Below are 18,000 nucleotides of genomic sequence, written 5' to 3'. Positions count from 1 at the left end.
TTAATGTACGCAACTTTAAGAAATCAGGAGGTCAGTAGGTATCCAGGATGGAACGCAGAATGTGACAAGTCAATTTCTATTACACATGTATGAAGCAACCTCACTGAAGGGAGGAGTGCTTGACATAAGTAACTTTGGAAATGAGTGGAATTTGGAAAACTAAAGGCAAAGGTGCTATAAAGCATTTTAGTTGATAAAGTTGTTTCCCACAGGTGTACGTGTTAACAGTTCTGATACTGCTATACATGTTAGCGCAGTTAAACAGTTAAGTAAACGGATGGTGGATGATAGGAGCTAGATTTCTCTCTGATGGAGTGGGTGTTTACAGGTAAGAAAGGGGAGGCTGGTAGAAGGATCCACGTGGTAATGGATGTTGGAGACATCAGTATAGAGCTATATTTAGCTTGATATAGCCACAGATGTTACATATAGAAATATGTATAGATACGTGTATATACATAGGTTAATACCTACATATATTTTTTCTTGCTCTGTTAGCTGAGAGGGCCTAGAAGCAACAATGCTTCAGTAGCAACAAGCATGCCTAGGGCTCAGACCTTGGTTTCTAACACCATTCTCTGATAAAAGAAACCAGGCCAGGAAACGGGGTCAGGAAATACACAAGATGAGTCTGGAGCATCCTGTAGTGTAAGGAAGTAAGAAAGTGTTCAAAACACAGGAGCCAAGAGCTCCCAGTGGCTAAGGCTACAACCCTCTGAGCAACGAAACAAAGTTGTATTGCATCTTTACCTAAAGTATGAAATAAATACCCATGAGTCCATACTAAATAAATGCATGATTGCATAAATAAATAAATGAGGGAAAAGAGACAAAATTTCCTGTACAGAATAATTCCAAATAATTTATGTAGATACTCTGCCTTCATGGAGATGGAGCCTAACTCCTTATTTCTTGTGTAGCCTGTGTATAGCAACTTCCTTCCAAAGAGTACAGTATGGAAAAGGGAAAAATTAGTAACTTTGGAGTGAAGAATCCTGACAAACACACCTCAGCCAGGTGGTCAGGGTCAACATCAACATCAATTAGACATGTTGATATTATGCACCCTTGGTATGATGTGATGAAAATGGCACTTGACTTTTGTCGTCTTCCTCCCCAATCCCATAACCTCAGCCTAATCATGAGAAAAGCAGCAGACAAATCCCAATTGAGGGGCATTCATTTTTTTTTTTTGAGATTAATTTGTGTTTTTATTTGCCCGTATAATTTAACTACAGTGGCCTGCAAACTTTTTTGATCTAAAAAGTACATTTTACATCACAATCCAACAAACACACACACATATGTAATATGTATACATATATAAAAATGAAACAAAAGTTTTGCCAAAAACGTCTACCCTGAGTGTTCCTTTTTTTTTTTTTTTTTAAGGCTTTTTTCTAAACCAAGGATGAACTGCACGGACACATCATAAGCACCAAAGTCCCCAGTTCATCTTAGGGTTCACTTTAATGAAGTGAATAGTGTTGCACGTTCTATGGGTTTGGACAAAAGTATAATGACATATATCCATCATTATAACATCATACAAAGTATTTTCGCTGCTCATAAAAACTTCTGTACTCTTGGGTATTCATCTCCCCTCTCCCCACAAACTCCTAGCAACCATTGATCTTTTTATTGTCCCAACTGAAGAACATTCTACAAAATACCTGCCCAATACCCCTCAAAACTATCAAAGTCGTCAAAAACAAGAAAAGTCTGAGAAACTGTCACAGCCAAGAGGAGCCCAAAGTGACATGACAACTAAATGTAATGCCATATCCTGGATGAGATCCCGGAACAGAAAAAGGACATGAGATAAAACCTAAGGAAATGTGAACAAAGTATGGACCCTAGTTAATAATACTGTATCAATATTGATTCATTAATTGTAACACACATACAGTATTTGTGTGAAATGCGAATGGGAAGAACCTGAGTGTTAGGTATATGGGAACTCAATTATTGTCTCAATTTTTCTGTAAATCTAGAAGTGTTCCCCCAAAATAAAATTTATTTTTAAAATATGTTTAGTCTCTCATATTGTCTCCCATAGGTGATGTGTCTTGTCACACAGTCACAGGTATCCTGCTGGCCTCCAAACCTGAAGTTTAGAACTGGCGGATTGGGGGTCCTTCTTGTAGTTGGTGCAATGCTCCCAGGAGTCCTGGTATCTGCCCTTCCTGTTTGGCCTCCTCTCAGCTCTACGTGGCTGACATCCCTGGGTCTCTGCTTTACCCTCCATCCAAGTCTGGCCCAGGAGTCTACACCCATCCTCTGTTCTGGGGACACCTTGGCGTTGCCTCTGTGTCAGACCAGCCGCCTCTTCATTCAGTGTCTCTGCCCCACAGCTACCCTGTTCCACTCTCCACACACTGAACCAGACCAGAGGTGATGTCTTGGGGCAGGTGCCCTATGTGGTGGGCTCCCAACATCCCCATGGAGGGCTGAGACCAGAGCCTCTGTCCTTAGTGCTGACCTCATGCAGCCCCTGGGCACCGAGAGAGAGATGGAAGCAGCACATCCCTTAGCTCTCCTACCTCTTTCTCATTTCTCCTCCTCCCTCCAACCTCTAACCAGAAAATAAAGAAGTTTCCTTTACTTCTCCTGTGTCATCTGCTCCTTCTTCCCGGCTCCAGCCTCACCGTTAAGCCTGAAAGGTGGTCAGAGATACCTTCTTTACACTAGGAGAAGAATCCAAGGGTCTGAGTCTTCCCTATGAACTTTAATCTTACAAGATTTCTCTGCCCATGAAGTCTGGCTTGGAAGCCCACTGTCTCCCCAAGAAATCAAACACCTGTCATCCTGCCCTGGGGTAAGAAGGCTCTTGACTTAGCCTCAGCCTTCATATTAACATGCACCCATGTAATATTTGCCACAATGTTATTCTTATTACCTACTGCCAGGGTGGATTGAGTACGATGGCTTGTCCCTGCGGGGGAGGAAGTCAGAGGGAGCTGGGTCCTGTAGTCGGGGAACGGGTTTCCTAAAAAGAGATGGCGACTTGCCCAGAGAAGACCAGAAGAAAGAAGCCAGGAAACAGAACTAAGAAATGCACCAGACAGGGGTCCTGGGGGACTCTCACCCTTGGCGGCCTGAGGATAGAATCAAAGGGCCCATGAATTTGGATGAGAAAGAATATACCTTTATTTTCATCAATCTCTAAATGGAATCTAGCATATCCTTCAAGAACGAACGCAGGCCACATGGTGCAAATGAATTAGCAGTACTGTGATTTTGCCGCTAATATTTTCCTACCACGTTACAGTTGTCAGAATTATCTCCCCATGTTGTTTACAGTTACGACTACAGTATTTCAAAATTATGATTGCTATTACACCCGCTGTCAGATCTTATTATTTAATGCAGCAACAAGGAAGCGCAAGTATTATTACATCACACATTTGTTTTGTCTAATATTGCGACTGTACTTAAAAATAATTGATTTCCTTTACTGTTCCCTCAATTATTCTATTTCATGCTTTTAAAAACATAATTCACAGGCTTCACCAGACTGCCAAAGGGATGCACGCATGAAAAGTCCCTCTAAAAATACTTTTATTTTTTCCGACTCTAAGAAGATTTCTTTGTAGATGGTAATTTTTCCCTACATTGAAATTATTTTTTCTGACTCTATGAAGATTTCTTTGTAGATGGTAAATTTTCCCTACTCTGGTTATTCCCAAGCCTTCAGTGAAATCTGTGATTTATATCCATCTGCTGTGTGGTGATGGCCGGGTGGGGAATTGAGAGAAGGCAAAGGAAATCGCGCCCTTGCACCAGCACCTCCCCTCCAGGGGCTGATGACTTGGTAGCTGCTGCTTACTGAGAAAACACGGAGGCCCCAGAGTCCCAGGCGTGGACCGGAAGGGAAGCAGCATGGGGCTGAGATGGTGCTAAGCCCCTTAGATGGGGGCAGGTAACCAGAATCAGCTACAGGTGGATTGGCTCACGTACATACTGAAGGCCCACCTGTTTCCCCCAAATATAATATGAGGAGATGACCCTGCTAAGGGAATGAGACAGATACTTGGCCCACAGCAGCACAGTGGTACCAACTACTCCTTTTCTTTAAGTAAGTCCCATCAAAGCTCTGTGTGACCAGGGCCCAATTAATTACACTCTGAGTGACCCCTAGAGTTGTGGAATGGACCACTTGTATCATGACATGGGTGGGCTGGCCACTCTCTCTTCTGGAACATATTCTATCGATTTTCCTGAAATCCTGTCCTGGTTAATGTCTCTGCCCATGTGGCGAAACTTCCTCTATTTGCCAACGTGTCTCTTTCTGCCCTGTCCTTTCTCCTTCTGGAGTCTGGCACACACCAGGTTAGGAGAATTTAAAGACAGACAAATGCTTTTCTAACATAATAATGTTCTGAGTTATCCACGGGATTGTGGATATCTTGACTCCCCGCCACCCAGATTCTTTTTCTTCCATGCCACCCAGCAGGAATCCAGGCGACGCTGACAGAGGCCCATCACTGGGCGCAGGTAGCATAAGGATCCAGGATCCATGAAGGAAAACTGTGGCAGTTTTACAATGTGGTCCCCGAATTCTCTGAATCTCCTCGCCACTGATATGTGCTCTCTACACCTCTACCCCCTGAATCTAGGAGGATCTGCACTGCTTTGACTGCCAGAATATGCCAGAAGGGATGCTTACAAGGCCAAGTCATAAAAGGCCAACCAGGCCCCAGCTGGTGCTCTTGGAAGGCTCATCCCTAGATGCTTGCCTTAGAAGCCAGATGCCACGCTGGGAGGAGGACAGGCCATGTGGAGAAGTCATATGTAGATGCTCCCAGCTGAGCTGCTCCTTCAGCCAGCCCAGCTCAGGCGCCAAACATATGAGTCACCAAACGATTCCAGCCCCTGGCCATCGAGTCTTTCCAATAGAGGCACCGGACATCACAGAGCAGAGATAAGCCATCCCCACTGAACTCCTGACCCAGAGATTCCAAGAGCATAAGATGTTTGCTGGTTTATGGCATTGAGTTTGGGGTGGTTTATTGCAAGGCAGTAGTAGCTGGACTAAGAAGAAACGAGAGGTCCAGGGGGAAAAGTTTCCTGCAATGGCCACATGTGGACCATGGGTAGAGAGCTGGATGTGGCTCCGGGGGGAGAGACTGGGGAAGGGACATCTGGTGGGACAGGCCTGTGGGGCTTCTGTGTCCCTCCAGTCCCCTTTGAGCTCTACGATGGGGAGGACGGCCTGAACCCTGAGGGAAAGTGCTGTTTTCTACAGTCTTCTGCTGATAGCAAGTCTGTCAGGGCATGGATTTCACTGTCTCTCCCTCCCCCTGCCCCACTTTCCAGATAGGAGCAAAATGCTCACATTAAAATTTGATACAAACACAGGGAGTGTGCTAGATGAATTTGGTCTGGCCCAGGGATTCTCAATTTTAACATAAAAGGGCTTCTGATGATAGAGAATGACGAGGTCATAGCCCAAAACATCCCACTGCAAGCAAGGACCCAGTTTTGAAGCCCAAGATTTTTGTCTTAAAAACGAGTATCTTGCACCAGAACATACCAAGCTTTGTTTTAATATTAAACTGTCTTAGATTACCTGCCATGAGGTGAAAAGTACATCGCATGAACGTGTACCCTGTTTGTCCTATGATGCCGGACATGCCCTGGTCCATTGCTGCATACCCCATGCAAATGCCAGGAAGATAGGCATATAGCATCCTGATACCCAAAGCTCTTCTAAAGAAATCAGGTTCCTAGGGGCCAACTGGGTTACTGACCATGGAGTACTTTTAGAGGAATACTTATTAATAACAATATTAACCATCAATTTGTGGCATGTTTCACATAAAATAATAAAATAATGCCATTTGCAGCAACATGGATGGACCTAGATATGATCATACTAGGTAAAGTAAACCAGACAAAGACAAATAACATATGCTATCACTTACATGTGTAATCTTTTTTAAAAAAAGGATACAAATGAACTTATTTACAAAACAGAAACAGACTCACAGACTTTGAAAACAAACTTATGGTTACTAAAGGGGAAACGTGAGGGGGGAGGGATAAATTAGGAGTTTGGGATTAACATATACTACTGTATATAAAATAGAGAATCAGCAAGGACCTCCTGTACAACACAGGGAACTCTACTCAATATTCTGTATTAACCCATAATATTTCCCATAATATTATGGAAAAAGAATCTGAAAAAGAATGGATATATGTATATGTATAACTGAATCACTTAGCTGTATACCTGAAACTAACACAACATTGTAAATCAACTATACTCCAATATAAAATAGAAATTAAATTTTTTAAAAATGTGGTATGTTTTCTTAGAAGAATCATGCAGGAAATAATGGATCCTGGCTGAAAGGAGGATTTTGAAGAGACTTGAGTTAGAGAATCTCCAAGAGGGTGCAAGAGTGATCAAAGTTTCTCAGCTAAGATCATTTGTAACATTTTCTATGGAATCCAGAATTTACACTTTGGCTGTGCGTGTAGAATTTTTTCTTCGTGAAGACTGTGTTCTTGATCCCATGCCGCCTGGCTTCCTGAGAGACACTGCTCCATTAATTATCACCTTCAAGCCCTTCTCCTCTCTTGCCTCCTTCCCCTCCACTCCAGTGTCCCCTGTCCTCAGAAGCCCTTCCCTTAGGTAAATTGGTTCCTAATTCTGGAGAGCAATTTGGCAAATCTAGCAAAAGGAAAAAAAAAAAAGTGTATACCTTCTGACCGAGAAATTTCACTTCTAGAAAATTTATATTTAGATATACTTGCACAAGTTCATAAGGATAAACAGAGATGCTCATTGCAGCACTGCTTGTGAGACCAGAAACAGAGCAGCCTAAACAGCCATCAAGAGAGAAGTGCTGAAATCAACCAGAGTACAACAGAAAAGGGTGTTGGGAATACATTGTGGAGTGAAAAAAACCTTGCAGGGTAATGTGACCACATTAGTGAGAACAAACTGTGAATACTTAGGTGGATATAGGTTTATTTATTCTAGGTATACTGCACAACTTCAGGGGGGTGACATTCACATTGTATTCTTGTTGTATAATTGAATGGTGTGCCCTGGCGCCATACAACTGCCTGGTGTGTGTGTGTGTGCGTGTGTGACATGTCCCAAGGCACACCCTGTGCATGAATTTATCCTAACACATAAACTCTATGGTGAGTATTAATCCGTCTTTTCCATGAGCCTATAAACTGTAAGAGGAAAGGGATTACTTATCTCTGAATTCCCAACACCCAGCACAAATCCTGGCACACCAATTAATGGTGTTTGGTTGAATATGGGTGCTAGCATTCCCTGGGCCCAGGGTATATCAATTATGTATCATTTGCATAGAACTAGGCATGTCCTAGGGAGAGGAAATAAACACTTAGCGGGTGATTTCTTAGCTTTTACACACACATATACACACATATTTACTCATACCCAGTGTTCCAAGCTCAAAGTGTGCTTGGAAAAGCTGAGCTAAGTCAAGATAAACCCTTTTCTTTGCTGTACGACATCGCTAAGATTTTAATATGCATTGATATTCTCTAACAGGTAGATATAGTATGAAGCATCACCTGAATTTTACCAACCATGAAGCACTTTTAGAGGAATGTTTATTAACATTGATGTTCTGAGGATCATCGCTTTGGAACATGTGGTATTAGAAGAATCACAACGGAAGTAAATAGGTCCTGAAAGGAAGATATCCAAGAGATTGGGTCAATCTCCAGGAGAATGAAAGAGTGATTAAAAGTTTCTTAGCTAAGACCATTTGAAATTCAAGTTGGACGGCTGGAACTGATAGAGAAAGGGAAAGGGAAAGCAAAAAGAGTTGGCCATCATAACGAGAGAGGGCAAAGTACACTTGCTGATGCGACATTGTTTCAGCAGAGACCCTCCCAATTCTTCTGGGGACCTGCTGGGCTGTTGGTGAAGGTCCCAGGGAGAAGGAAATTGGGGTCAGCAGATTTCCAGGTCCTAGCTGAAAATCTCCTGGTTTAGTAGGTAGAGCCCACAAATGTACAGATTTTGTAAACTCACCAGATAAATTTTGATGATGAGCTAAATTTTGCACTGCTCACTCCTTGGCATCGGTCCTCCTGCTCTAACACTATCCCTTGTTGCAGCCAGAACAGGATCAGTGGACTGATGGGGGCAGAGGCCAGACCACAGCAAGTGAAGGCTGAGAAGTAAATGAAAGGTGGGGAAAGAGAACAAGTGGAGGCAATTTTTTCAAGAAGTTTGAAGAACATTTTTTTTAAAGTTCATATCAGCCTTTTTTTTTTAAAGATAAGTGACATCAGAACGAATGTTTATGCTTAGTGGAAGAAGAAAGAGGTTGAAGAATAACCGAGGAGGTACAATTGATGGAATAAAGTCCCTGAAGAGAGGGTGGCAGGGAACAGATGCCTGGGCACATGTGGCAGGTGGTCCTTGACCTGGTGAAAGGTGTCCTCCTCCACTGTGATGGGCAGGGAAGGGTAAAGATGAACTTGGATGCAGAAAAGGTGACAGACAGGTGCTCAGGAAGTTGAGAAGTTTCCTCCTGGGGCCTTTGTTTTATTTGGGAATGAGCAAGTAGATCATTCTTAGATGAGTGGGTAGTGGGTGAAACAGTCATGGTGGAACATGGGGAGGAGACCTGGTCTCTAGAAGAACCTCTGAGTCCCACTGAAGACCAGTTGGAGTTGAAGGCTATGAGTATCACCTACCCATGTCCCATATCCAGGAAAGATTTTCTCTCAGTATGCTCTATATCCTGAAATAGGAATAACAGTGGTAAACACCATCAAGGAGGTTGTTAAAGAGGGGAGTATTGCAGTGTGAGTTCTGTGAGTTGAATCTGAAGGAACATGAGGTGGAAGTGTTGCCTTGTCACCCACACGGTTTTAGCTTCCTCACGTGACATAAGGACTCTGGGCAGATGTGAGACAGAACAAGCACTAAGATATTCAAGGAGCACGGGAGTGATTGGAAGGAAAGCAGGTGATGACAACAAGGAGAGGTCAGAGGTGAGATTTTTACACAGCTTTCTAGGAACCATGCTATGAAGGTCGACCAATAGTCTCTCCAAGTGAAAGGTCTCACTGTTCATCTCAGGGGCCCTGAAGTACCTCCCCATCCTCCCAAACACACACAAACCTTGCTCCAACCAGAATGGGTCTTCTCTTTTTTTTTTGCCTTACATCCTGGGATTCCCCAGAAGACAGATTTTGGAAAGGTTTTGTGAGAAAAAAAAACAAAACAAAACTGAACATCACTGATGAGACCCAGCCCTTGCATTCAACCCGAGAAAGAACCCGAGGCTCCCAGTGAGTTGTTGGAGATGCCCACTGCTGCGTCCTTCTACAGAACCATATGGTGTGGCTCTCCCTGAGGATGTAGCCCCCAGAGCTAATGCTCGGTGATGAAACATCCTCATTAGGGCTGGTGACATGAATGCTGCTGGGGTCCAACAGAGCTGGGCATTTTGGGGAGGGAGGAGCAGTGGCTGTGGTGGGGCCATGGAATTCCCTGGACACCTGTTAGGGACACGAGGAGGAGAAATTAGGATGGGCAGACCAGGGGGGACTCTGGTTGATGAATCCAACCTAACTAGGGAAGCCAACTTAGTAACCAGGCAATAAAACTTGAGTTCGTTCTGCCTCTCACTGCTCAGGACCTTAAATCATGGAGGAGTTTATGGGTCCTGTTTATGTAGAAACTCTCTTTATAAGCTATTCAGAGCAGGGGTGGGAGGGACTAATAGGGAGAGAAAAATTCCCTTTGAATTTCCATTGCTTTCAGAGTCAGCAATTTAATGAGTCATGCATTCTAAAACCTTGCTTTGTCTACACGTTTTCATGTCAAAATACTAAAAAACATTTTGTTTGGAACATGGGGTATTTTTAGCTCAGGTATCAATAGTGCACATCCATTTCTCCCCATGTTAGAAAAGCTTCCTTCGGGCTGGGTTGGAGCAGCACCATGGTAGTGGGGTTGTTTACTAGCTGTGGTTTGCTGAAGCTACCTGTGTATCTCTCTATCCTTGGTGACTCTCTTCCAGTTGGTCTCCTGGGCCTACTGACCAATCATGAGTCAGCTCCAGACCTGGTCAAAAGAGTTCCAGGTCTCAGAGTCTGGACAAAACGGGAAGAGCATCCTTTCAAGCCTCCAGCCCAAGGAGTCAGCACCTTGGTGGGCCCAAGAGAAGCAGGGTTCCACTGCTATGGGCCCTTGCAAGACTCTTCAGAGTAGAAGGGAAGGAAGGTCCCCAGCTACAGGTCATCTCCAGATCCATCAAGAGAAAGCCTGGCCACACCTTGGCAAAGACATAGGAATAGACATTCTGGGGAATTCTGTAATCTTCCAGACTGACAGGCAGGAGAATGGGCTGGGAGGAGGCTAGAGGGTCCTACCTCTCCAGTCCCTGCCTCTGTATGAGGTCTCTCTCCACAGACCACTGCGGTGCCCCCAGCCTGCTTCATCTACCCCACTGTTTTTGTCTCACCAGTGATAGTTCACTCCTCTGCGTCTCCTGGGGACCACTTCTTTGAAAGGCTCCAACTTAGAGTATGAATAACAAGCACCTTACCTGCACCTCGTTAGTAGCTGACCAACTTCAAGAATGGAATACAAAACCAATATCTGAAGGAACTGGGGTGAGGAGCTGCCCCACTTCTCATTGTCTCTCCACTGTTTCCATCCACGTATTTATAGCAGAAGCAACCATGTTCATACTCTCTGCCCTCATCCCCTGGACACTGGATTTGATCAGGAGTGGGCAGCTATGAGCCTGTTCCCCAGGGATTTTGGAATCAGGACCATACTAATTCCCAGTCGAGGCTGACTGCCAAATTGGCAGCAACTTGATAGCGATAATTTTTATTATATCTGGACAGAGAAACCAGACAGACATAGACAGGCAGAAAGAAACAGCTTTCTTGGGTTTTTCACTTCCCTGAGACTTTGGATTTTCTGACATACCTTCTCCCACCCTCCACCAGCGCCTGGGATCTTGTGTTACGATGTTAGATGTTTCTCTTTTCACTTAGGAGACTTCTACTGGACTTCTGTTACTAGGAACCAAATTGGTACCAGGAGATGGGAAAATGATCTGGGGCAGGAAGATGGGACATGTGGAGGAGACTCCTCCTGACTTTATAATTTTGCCCATCCTGCCCATACGAGGCACAACCACCTGGACCCAGAGTGTTTCAGGACTGAGGCCCCTGATGCTCTGTAAACTAGTCCCAGTACTCAACACCCGTGTTTTATCTGAAGGAGGCTCCCAGCCAAGGAACCGGAGGACAGGGAGGCAACCCTCTCTACTCTGTGAGACTTCACTGATGGAAAGTTACACAAAACATGTTCCAGGTGGGCTGTTTTCCCTTTCTCCTCCACATCCAAGCCCTGGTGCAGAGACTGTGACCATGGAACTTCATTCCTTGGCACCATCTCACCCCTCCTCCTTTTAGCTGTCTCTCTCTCTGCACTGCACAAAGAAATCTTTGAGAAATGTGTGTGTCTGCCCCCAAGGAAGGAGTGAGCAAAAGTGTTATGTCTGTTGGTGTGTGGGAATGACTGTGAATGTGTGATGAGAACAAGCCAGGAGCCTAGAGACCCTCAGCCCTGGGGTCCAAGAGGAGTTCATGCTCTCCCCCATGGAGAAGCTGATGGCTTGGGAGAAGCAGATTCATTCCTCCTGGGCTACTGCTGCCCCCAGAAATGAGGGAAACTAAACTGCCTAACTCATGCTCATCACAGTTCTGGCCCCAAAACCCTAAATCCCAAAGTCACAGGAACAAATAGGGAAATAGTTTTTAATGTGGGAGTATGTTGAGTAAAAAAGGGTTTCTGACTCCACTGGACTTCTTTTTCTGTTTGCTGCATGATATCTTCTCATCCACTAAGGTGGGCAACTCTCCTTACCCTCTGTAGCATCAGCCACATCTGTCATTTGCCACAGACCCCATAGGACATGCAGAACCATTTCTCTGCCCCAGTCCTTCCCTCCTTCCCTCCCAGGGCAAGTGCCCAGGATGCTATCACTTATTCCAGCCTGAGAATAAACCAAACAGGGATTTCATCCTTGGACTGGACCATGCCTCCTGCTGGGGCTCCTCTCCGGGCTGGGGAGGCCCAGGCCAGGTCGTCCTCTGACCCCTGACCAGCTTTCCCGAGCAGAACCTCCCTCTGAGCCTGCCTTCAGCATATGTCATTTCAGCTTCATGTTGCCCTCTTCCAGACCTTCCCTCAGAGTCGATGAGAATGGCTCACCCTGCAGGTCAGCACACCCTTGGCCAAAGGCCCCATCAGCTCCCACCTTGATTTCCCAAACAATGAGTTGTATTGGAGAAGGTTCTGGATAGAGTCTTACAGCATCCTGTGCTGGTCCCTGCTGTCCAGCCCTCAGCTCTGGAGAGAAATTGCTGAAGATCAGGAGCTCTAGTCATCAGAAATATGCCCACTTCCTTGATTCCCCCATAAGCCTAACCCTGAACTCACGGTGCCCACCATAAACACTCGTGGCCCCCACCAGGAGCTGGTGACAGAGAGGGCTGGGGATCCCATTCCAAACAGCCTTGGGGAGACCACTGCAGAACATACCCGTTTAAAGGACTCACCCAGACCAAATCCTCCATGTCAGCTTCACACAGATCAACATTTCTTTCTATACAAAACCACCCAGAGTTGAAATTCCTCTTGAGTTTTTACAGCCATGAATGTCTCCAAGGAAAAGAAAGAGAGTAGGATCAAACCCACAGAAGCCTGCGACTTAGAACACATACAACCCCTACCCCTGAGCTGACCTTCTCACCCATAATCGGGGGAGAGGCAGGGGAGTCTAATGGTTAGGAACAAGTTTTTGCATTCAGAGACATGGGTAGCAGTCCTGGGCTGACCTTTGCCTGCTTGATCTGGCCTATGTGACGTTGTTGACTGGTTGTCTTACTGTTCTTCTGTAAAAAGAAAAATGGGGTTAATAACACCCGTACGGGGTTATTGTGAGGATTAATTGAAATTATCTATGCAGAGCTCCTGCTTCTATGCCACCACAGAGTACACACACTATAAATGGCATCTGTTGCTTTTTTTTTTCTAACAACCCCCTCCAACCTAATCAGTCCCTAACAGAGTCAGCTTTCAAACCCATCCCCTTGCCGGTGCAAGCATCTCAGATAAAATCAATGGATAGCTGTCAGGCTCAAGACAGATCGTCAAATCTCTGGCCCAGCTGGGACGTGCATGCCCTTGGGACCCCTCCCGGGTGTCCTGTCCCCAGACACTCCCCACAAAGGCTTCCAGCTCCCACACCACCCCCTACCTGCGGGCTGAACACAATCAAGTCCTGAGCAAACATTCAAGAAAGCTCGTTTCTCCGGGGGTTTGGGGGAGAAGACTTGCCAAGTGGGGAAGTCGGGGGCCCGGGTCCTCAGCGGCTCCTCTCCCCCTCCGGGGGCTCCTCTGCCCCCCTTTTCCTCATTCTCAGGCTTCCCCTCTCCAGGTTGCTCAGGCAGCCGCATCGGGGGTCCAGGGCGATGTTCTCAGAGAGATTTGTGAACACACCAAGGGAACGTCAGCAGAGACGCTGAGATTCTGCAAGGAGTTGACAGAAACTTACTGCCTTCACAGTGCTGGTGGTTATCTACTCAGAGTCAGTTGCCTCAATAACTCACACCCTCCCTTCCGCGTTTAAACAGGACAATCGTAGAAACACAATCCTGGCACAAGAAAAATAATTGCGGTTGTGACAGATGTTTAGTTACTAATAAGGCCTCGATGTCACCAGAGGGTATTACACAACAAACCAATAATGTGCCTTTGGAACCGACCTTCATATTTACAGGTTCTTTTCCACTCCCGCTCCTGCGGGCTTTGCTGTGGTGTAAGCTATGCGGAGGGAGCTAGAACAGCCAGTGTGATTGCAACCTGCAAGAAAGCCCAGCACCTTGCCAGCAGAATTTGTTTCCTTGCCGTTGACACCAACAGAGCCACAGAAACAAAGTGTATGTGGCGGCGGGGGGTGGGGGGCAGAGAAGTTCGCACAGCCATCTATCTAGTGGAGAGGACTCTTGCCAAAGCTCTTAAGCTTGTGACGCTGCTCGCCATTCCAGGGCAACGTCATGCTAACTTCCTTAGACAAAGCAAAGAGCATCCCAGACTACGTGGCCCTTTACCAACTCCAGTCCAGACTTGCTTCCCACGTGTATGGAGCCTCTGGGTGGGCTTGATGTCACCGAGTGGTGACTTCCTCTCTCTCCCCACCCCTGACATCAGGTCAACCTCTATCGTCCTTTACAACTCTGCTTAGGTTAAGGCACTTGGCTGGCTTAAGGCACCCCTCATCTGTGCCTACATCTGCTGTCATCCATGGCCTCTATCTCTCTCTCCCCCCAACACTGCACTGAGAAAAGCTCCAGGCAGGAAATCATTCAGATGCATGTGTGTCACCTGGGCCCAGGCAGGGATGACCTGAGAATAAGCGGTGATCAATAAAACACTTACTGAACTAACATTTACTTGATATTGGTTTCTCTTTGGTTTCAGATTGAAGTTAAAAAAATAATAATAATAAAACAAAGAATCTCCAGAGATGTGAAGTACGGAGAGGTTAACTGAAGAATCCTGGTGATGGACTGAACGAGCCCTGGACACTGTGGATCGAGCCCTTGCCTGAGAAAGCTGGCCCGCGGGAAGGTCTGCACATGGCAGTGGGCAGTGGCCTCTCCCAGCAACATCCATCCCCATCTTCCATCCCTCACAGCTCAGTCCCTGCACCTCGCATCCTGGGAAAGGGCTCCCTTGCAGCCTCTTGATTCTGACCAGAGGTACATTTCCATGCCTGGGAAGTGTCCTCCTGGAGAAGCCAGCCATAGGAGATGAGGCTCAGAAAACGGTCTTAGGAAGCATGAAGGCTTGGAGAGGTGTGTGCAAATGTGACCATGGTTGTAAATGTGTACATGTGGTGGGCACTGAGTGTCAGCCCCACCCCAGGTCCAGCGGGACAGGTTCAGCCCTATGCCTAACGTGCGTCAGTTAGTAGAATGCATGAATGAGAGACACACAAACTGTCTGTGTGCTTTACACCTTCCACCTTGAGCAGAAATCCCCATCATCTAGGTCAGGGCTGGGCCAGATGGTGTCTGGGTGCTCCTGATTTGTAGGATCTCTGGTTCTATTAGGTTTGAGGCACACAGTTGGGTCCTCCCCGAAAAGAGGGCTTCTATCTCCTGTGATTGGGCTGGAACCGCCCAAAGGTTGGAACCACAGGGATACCCTATAGAGAGAAAGCTTCCCAAAGCCAGAAGCCTTGTCTCACCAAACGGGAGTGTAACACATCCACGCACTAGCACTTGTCTGCAGACTCACCTCCCCCAGCGCTACTTGTTTTCAGGTGCAAACACACTCTCACACACACACACACACACACCACAAACCCCAGCACTGTCACACACACCCTCCAGACCAGTCTTCAAACACTCACAGCCTGTGTGTGGTCTCAACCCCAAATTCAGCCCCTAACCTCGGACGCACACACAAGAAGGACTCACCCCACAGCCACACAGCTGCACACACCACCCCTGTCAACATGAGCACCCATACACACCCTCACACACACACACACACAACTCACATGTTCACACACACTACAGCACGCGCTTACCCACACGTGCTGCACACACACCTATACTCTTTGAGTCTCTAGTTATCATGTTAAGTTAAAAAGGAAAAACAAGTTTCCTGTGTCATTACACTAGAAATGCAAAAGAAAAGTGACATTTTATTTTCAGATATGCTTTTAGTTGCCATGACAGTCCCAGCACCGCGAAAGCTGTGATTGGTGGCAAATGCAGATTTCTAAAGAGAGTAATTAGCTCCCTATATACACGAACTTCCAAATACACCGAGTGCCCTCCCTTGTCAGTTCCCTCCAGGCAGAGTGGACACCAGGGCAGGAGCAGCCCGCAGTGCTAGTCTGGCTGCCAAGACGGCAGGTGATAGGACCTGCCAGGAGCTCTCAGCAAGGATGTGCAAGATGACGGTCACAGAGGCTTCAGAACCCAAACCCCTTAATTACTTGGAACTTGCTCATAGCTCAACAGGAGCATGGCACTGGAGGTGGCAGCTCCCCACAAGGAACAATTGCTCCTGCTGTTCAGCTGGCCTCTGGTGCCCTTCACTGTGGCACTCGTGATGTGCCAGAGAAACGCAAAGCCAGGGCCTGGTCCCTCAGCCAAAAAGGGAGTTGGCTCCTCCATCCAGAAGCCATATCACCAGAATGCTCCTCTCCAGGTCACGACTGGCCTGACACACGATGGCAGAAGCCAAGCTGCCCTCCACAAGCTGGGACTGACCGCCCATGGCCAACTAATGAGCCACCCTAAGTTGGCATCTGGATAGAAGATGGACCTGCATCTCCCCATTTTGCTAGGAGCTTCTCAAAGACTGAGCCATGGCACATGCACCTCCCAAGTCGCCAATGGCCTACAGTAAATACCTACAGGAATTACTCTTTGTCCCCAAATTAATTGGTTACCTCATTTCCTGATGAGATTCGTAAGGGCAATTAATTTCCAGAATTTCTCCTCTGAGTCTATCTGACAGTTGTCTTTATTGTCATCATCTGAAAGATTGGCCAGGAGCTGGTTTTTGAGCCCAAGTCTTGAAGTTAGAGCTTTGGGCTAATTCCTGGACCCATATGTGTGTTCTCTTCAGCTTTTCATTTCAGCAAATGACCCACCCACTTCCTTTAACACCTAAAATGTTCCAGTGTGAGTCACTCTGGGCTACACAAAATGTGATGCTACCTTGGTTCTGTCCTCAAGGTACTCCATTGGCCCTATCACTTTTACCAACCCATAATATGCAGAGATTGGGGTAGTGACGGACGTGGTAAAGAACATGGCTAATTGAATCAGACCATGCAGTGCAAAGTGGTTCTGCCATTTATGGGCTGTGTGATCTAAATTCTCTGTGCTTCAGTTCCCTCACCTGCAAAATGGGCCTGATAATAATAGCACCTACTTTGTAGGTGTAATATAAAGTGTTTGGCACAGAGTAAGTACCACATGCACTAGCTATCATTATTCATAAATTTATTTATTTAATTTATTTATTTTTGGCTGCATTGGGTCTTTGTTGCTACGCACGGGCTTTCTCTAGTTGCGGTGAGGGGAGGCTACTCTTCGTTGCGGTGCGCGGGCTTCTCATTGCGGTGGCTTCTCTGGTTGCAGAGCACGGGCTCTAGGCACGTGGGCTTCAGTAGTTGTGGCACGCAGGCTCAGTAGTTGTGGCTTGCGGGCTCAGTAGTTGTGGCTCGCGGGCCCTGGAGTGCAGGCTCAGTAGTTGTTGCGCACGGGCTTAGCTGCTCCACATCATGTGGGATCTTCCCAGACCAGAGATCGAACCTGTGCCCCTTGCATTGGCAGGCGGATTCTTAACCACTGCGCCACCAGGGAAGCCCCTAGCTATTGTTATTCATTCCTGCCTTTTGCACCTAACAGGCAGTGGCTGAGCACACACTCTGCTCAGATGGTGCGGGGCTGACCCCAGAGTAAAATGCGGGGAGGGGCAGAAGTGAATCCACCATAGATACAGCCCCACAGAGCTCAGAATCAAGCTGCAGACACAGACACAAATCCACAGACCAAAGGAGGCTGCTCCTGCTCTTTCAGTTTGAAGAGTCAGTTTGTCACACCATTGTAAAGCGATTATGCTCCAATAAAGATGTTTAAAAATAAATAAATAAATAAATAAATAAATAAAAATAAAAAAAGAGTCAGTTTGTCCCTGAGGGTATTTTGGGAGGGGGAGGTTTTGATTCTCCTCTTCTGTGTCACCAAATATGTTCTTAAATGGATCCCATGCCTGCCTCTGAGGAAGGCGGGCATATGGATACCGTCTGGGAGAACTGGTCAACCTCGACATTCCAGCATTTGCGGCTCTGAGCATCCAGTTGGGTGCATGGGTCACAGGCAAACTCAGTCCTTCACAGATTTTGGTCCCTTTTGGCGTATCTAAAATTA

The 18,000-nt window shown here is 46.4% G+C and overlaps 1 protein-coding gene across 9 annotated transcripts in view; it reads right to left on the bottom strand.

Annotated features, from left to right (window-relative positions):
• CALN1 (calneuron 1) overlaps nt 1–18,000 on the bottom strand; it is a 471,992-nt gene that overhangs the window by 417,299 nt on the left and 36,693 nt on the right. For 3 of the 9 annotated variants that reach the window (XM_036825183.1, XM_036825185.1, XM_036825184.1), the window contains exon 2: nt 13,299–13,570. The exons of the other annotated variants lie outside the window; for them this stretch is intronic. The gene's annotated coding sequence lies outside the window, so the exon portion shown is untranslated. The remainder of the gene's footprint in view (nt 1–13,298; nt 13,571–18,000) is intronic. 9 annotated transcript variants of the gene reach the window in all.

This window comes from Balaenoptera musculus, chromosome 15, assembly GCF_009873245.2.
Source record: "Balaenoptera musculus isolate JJ_BM4_2016_0621 chromosome 15, mBalMus1.pri.v3, whole genome shotgun sequence".
Classification (NCBI taxonomy): domain Eukaryota; kingdom Metazoa; phylum Chordata; class Mammalia; order Artiodactyla; family Balaenopteridae; genus Balaenoptera; species Balaenoptera musculus.
The sequence above is the reverse complement of the archived record's forward strand: the minus strand, read 5'-3'. Positions and strand labels throughout refer to the sequence as shown.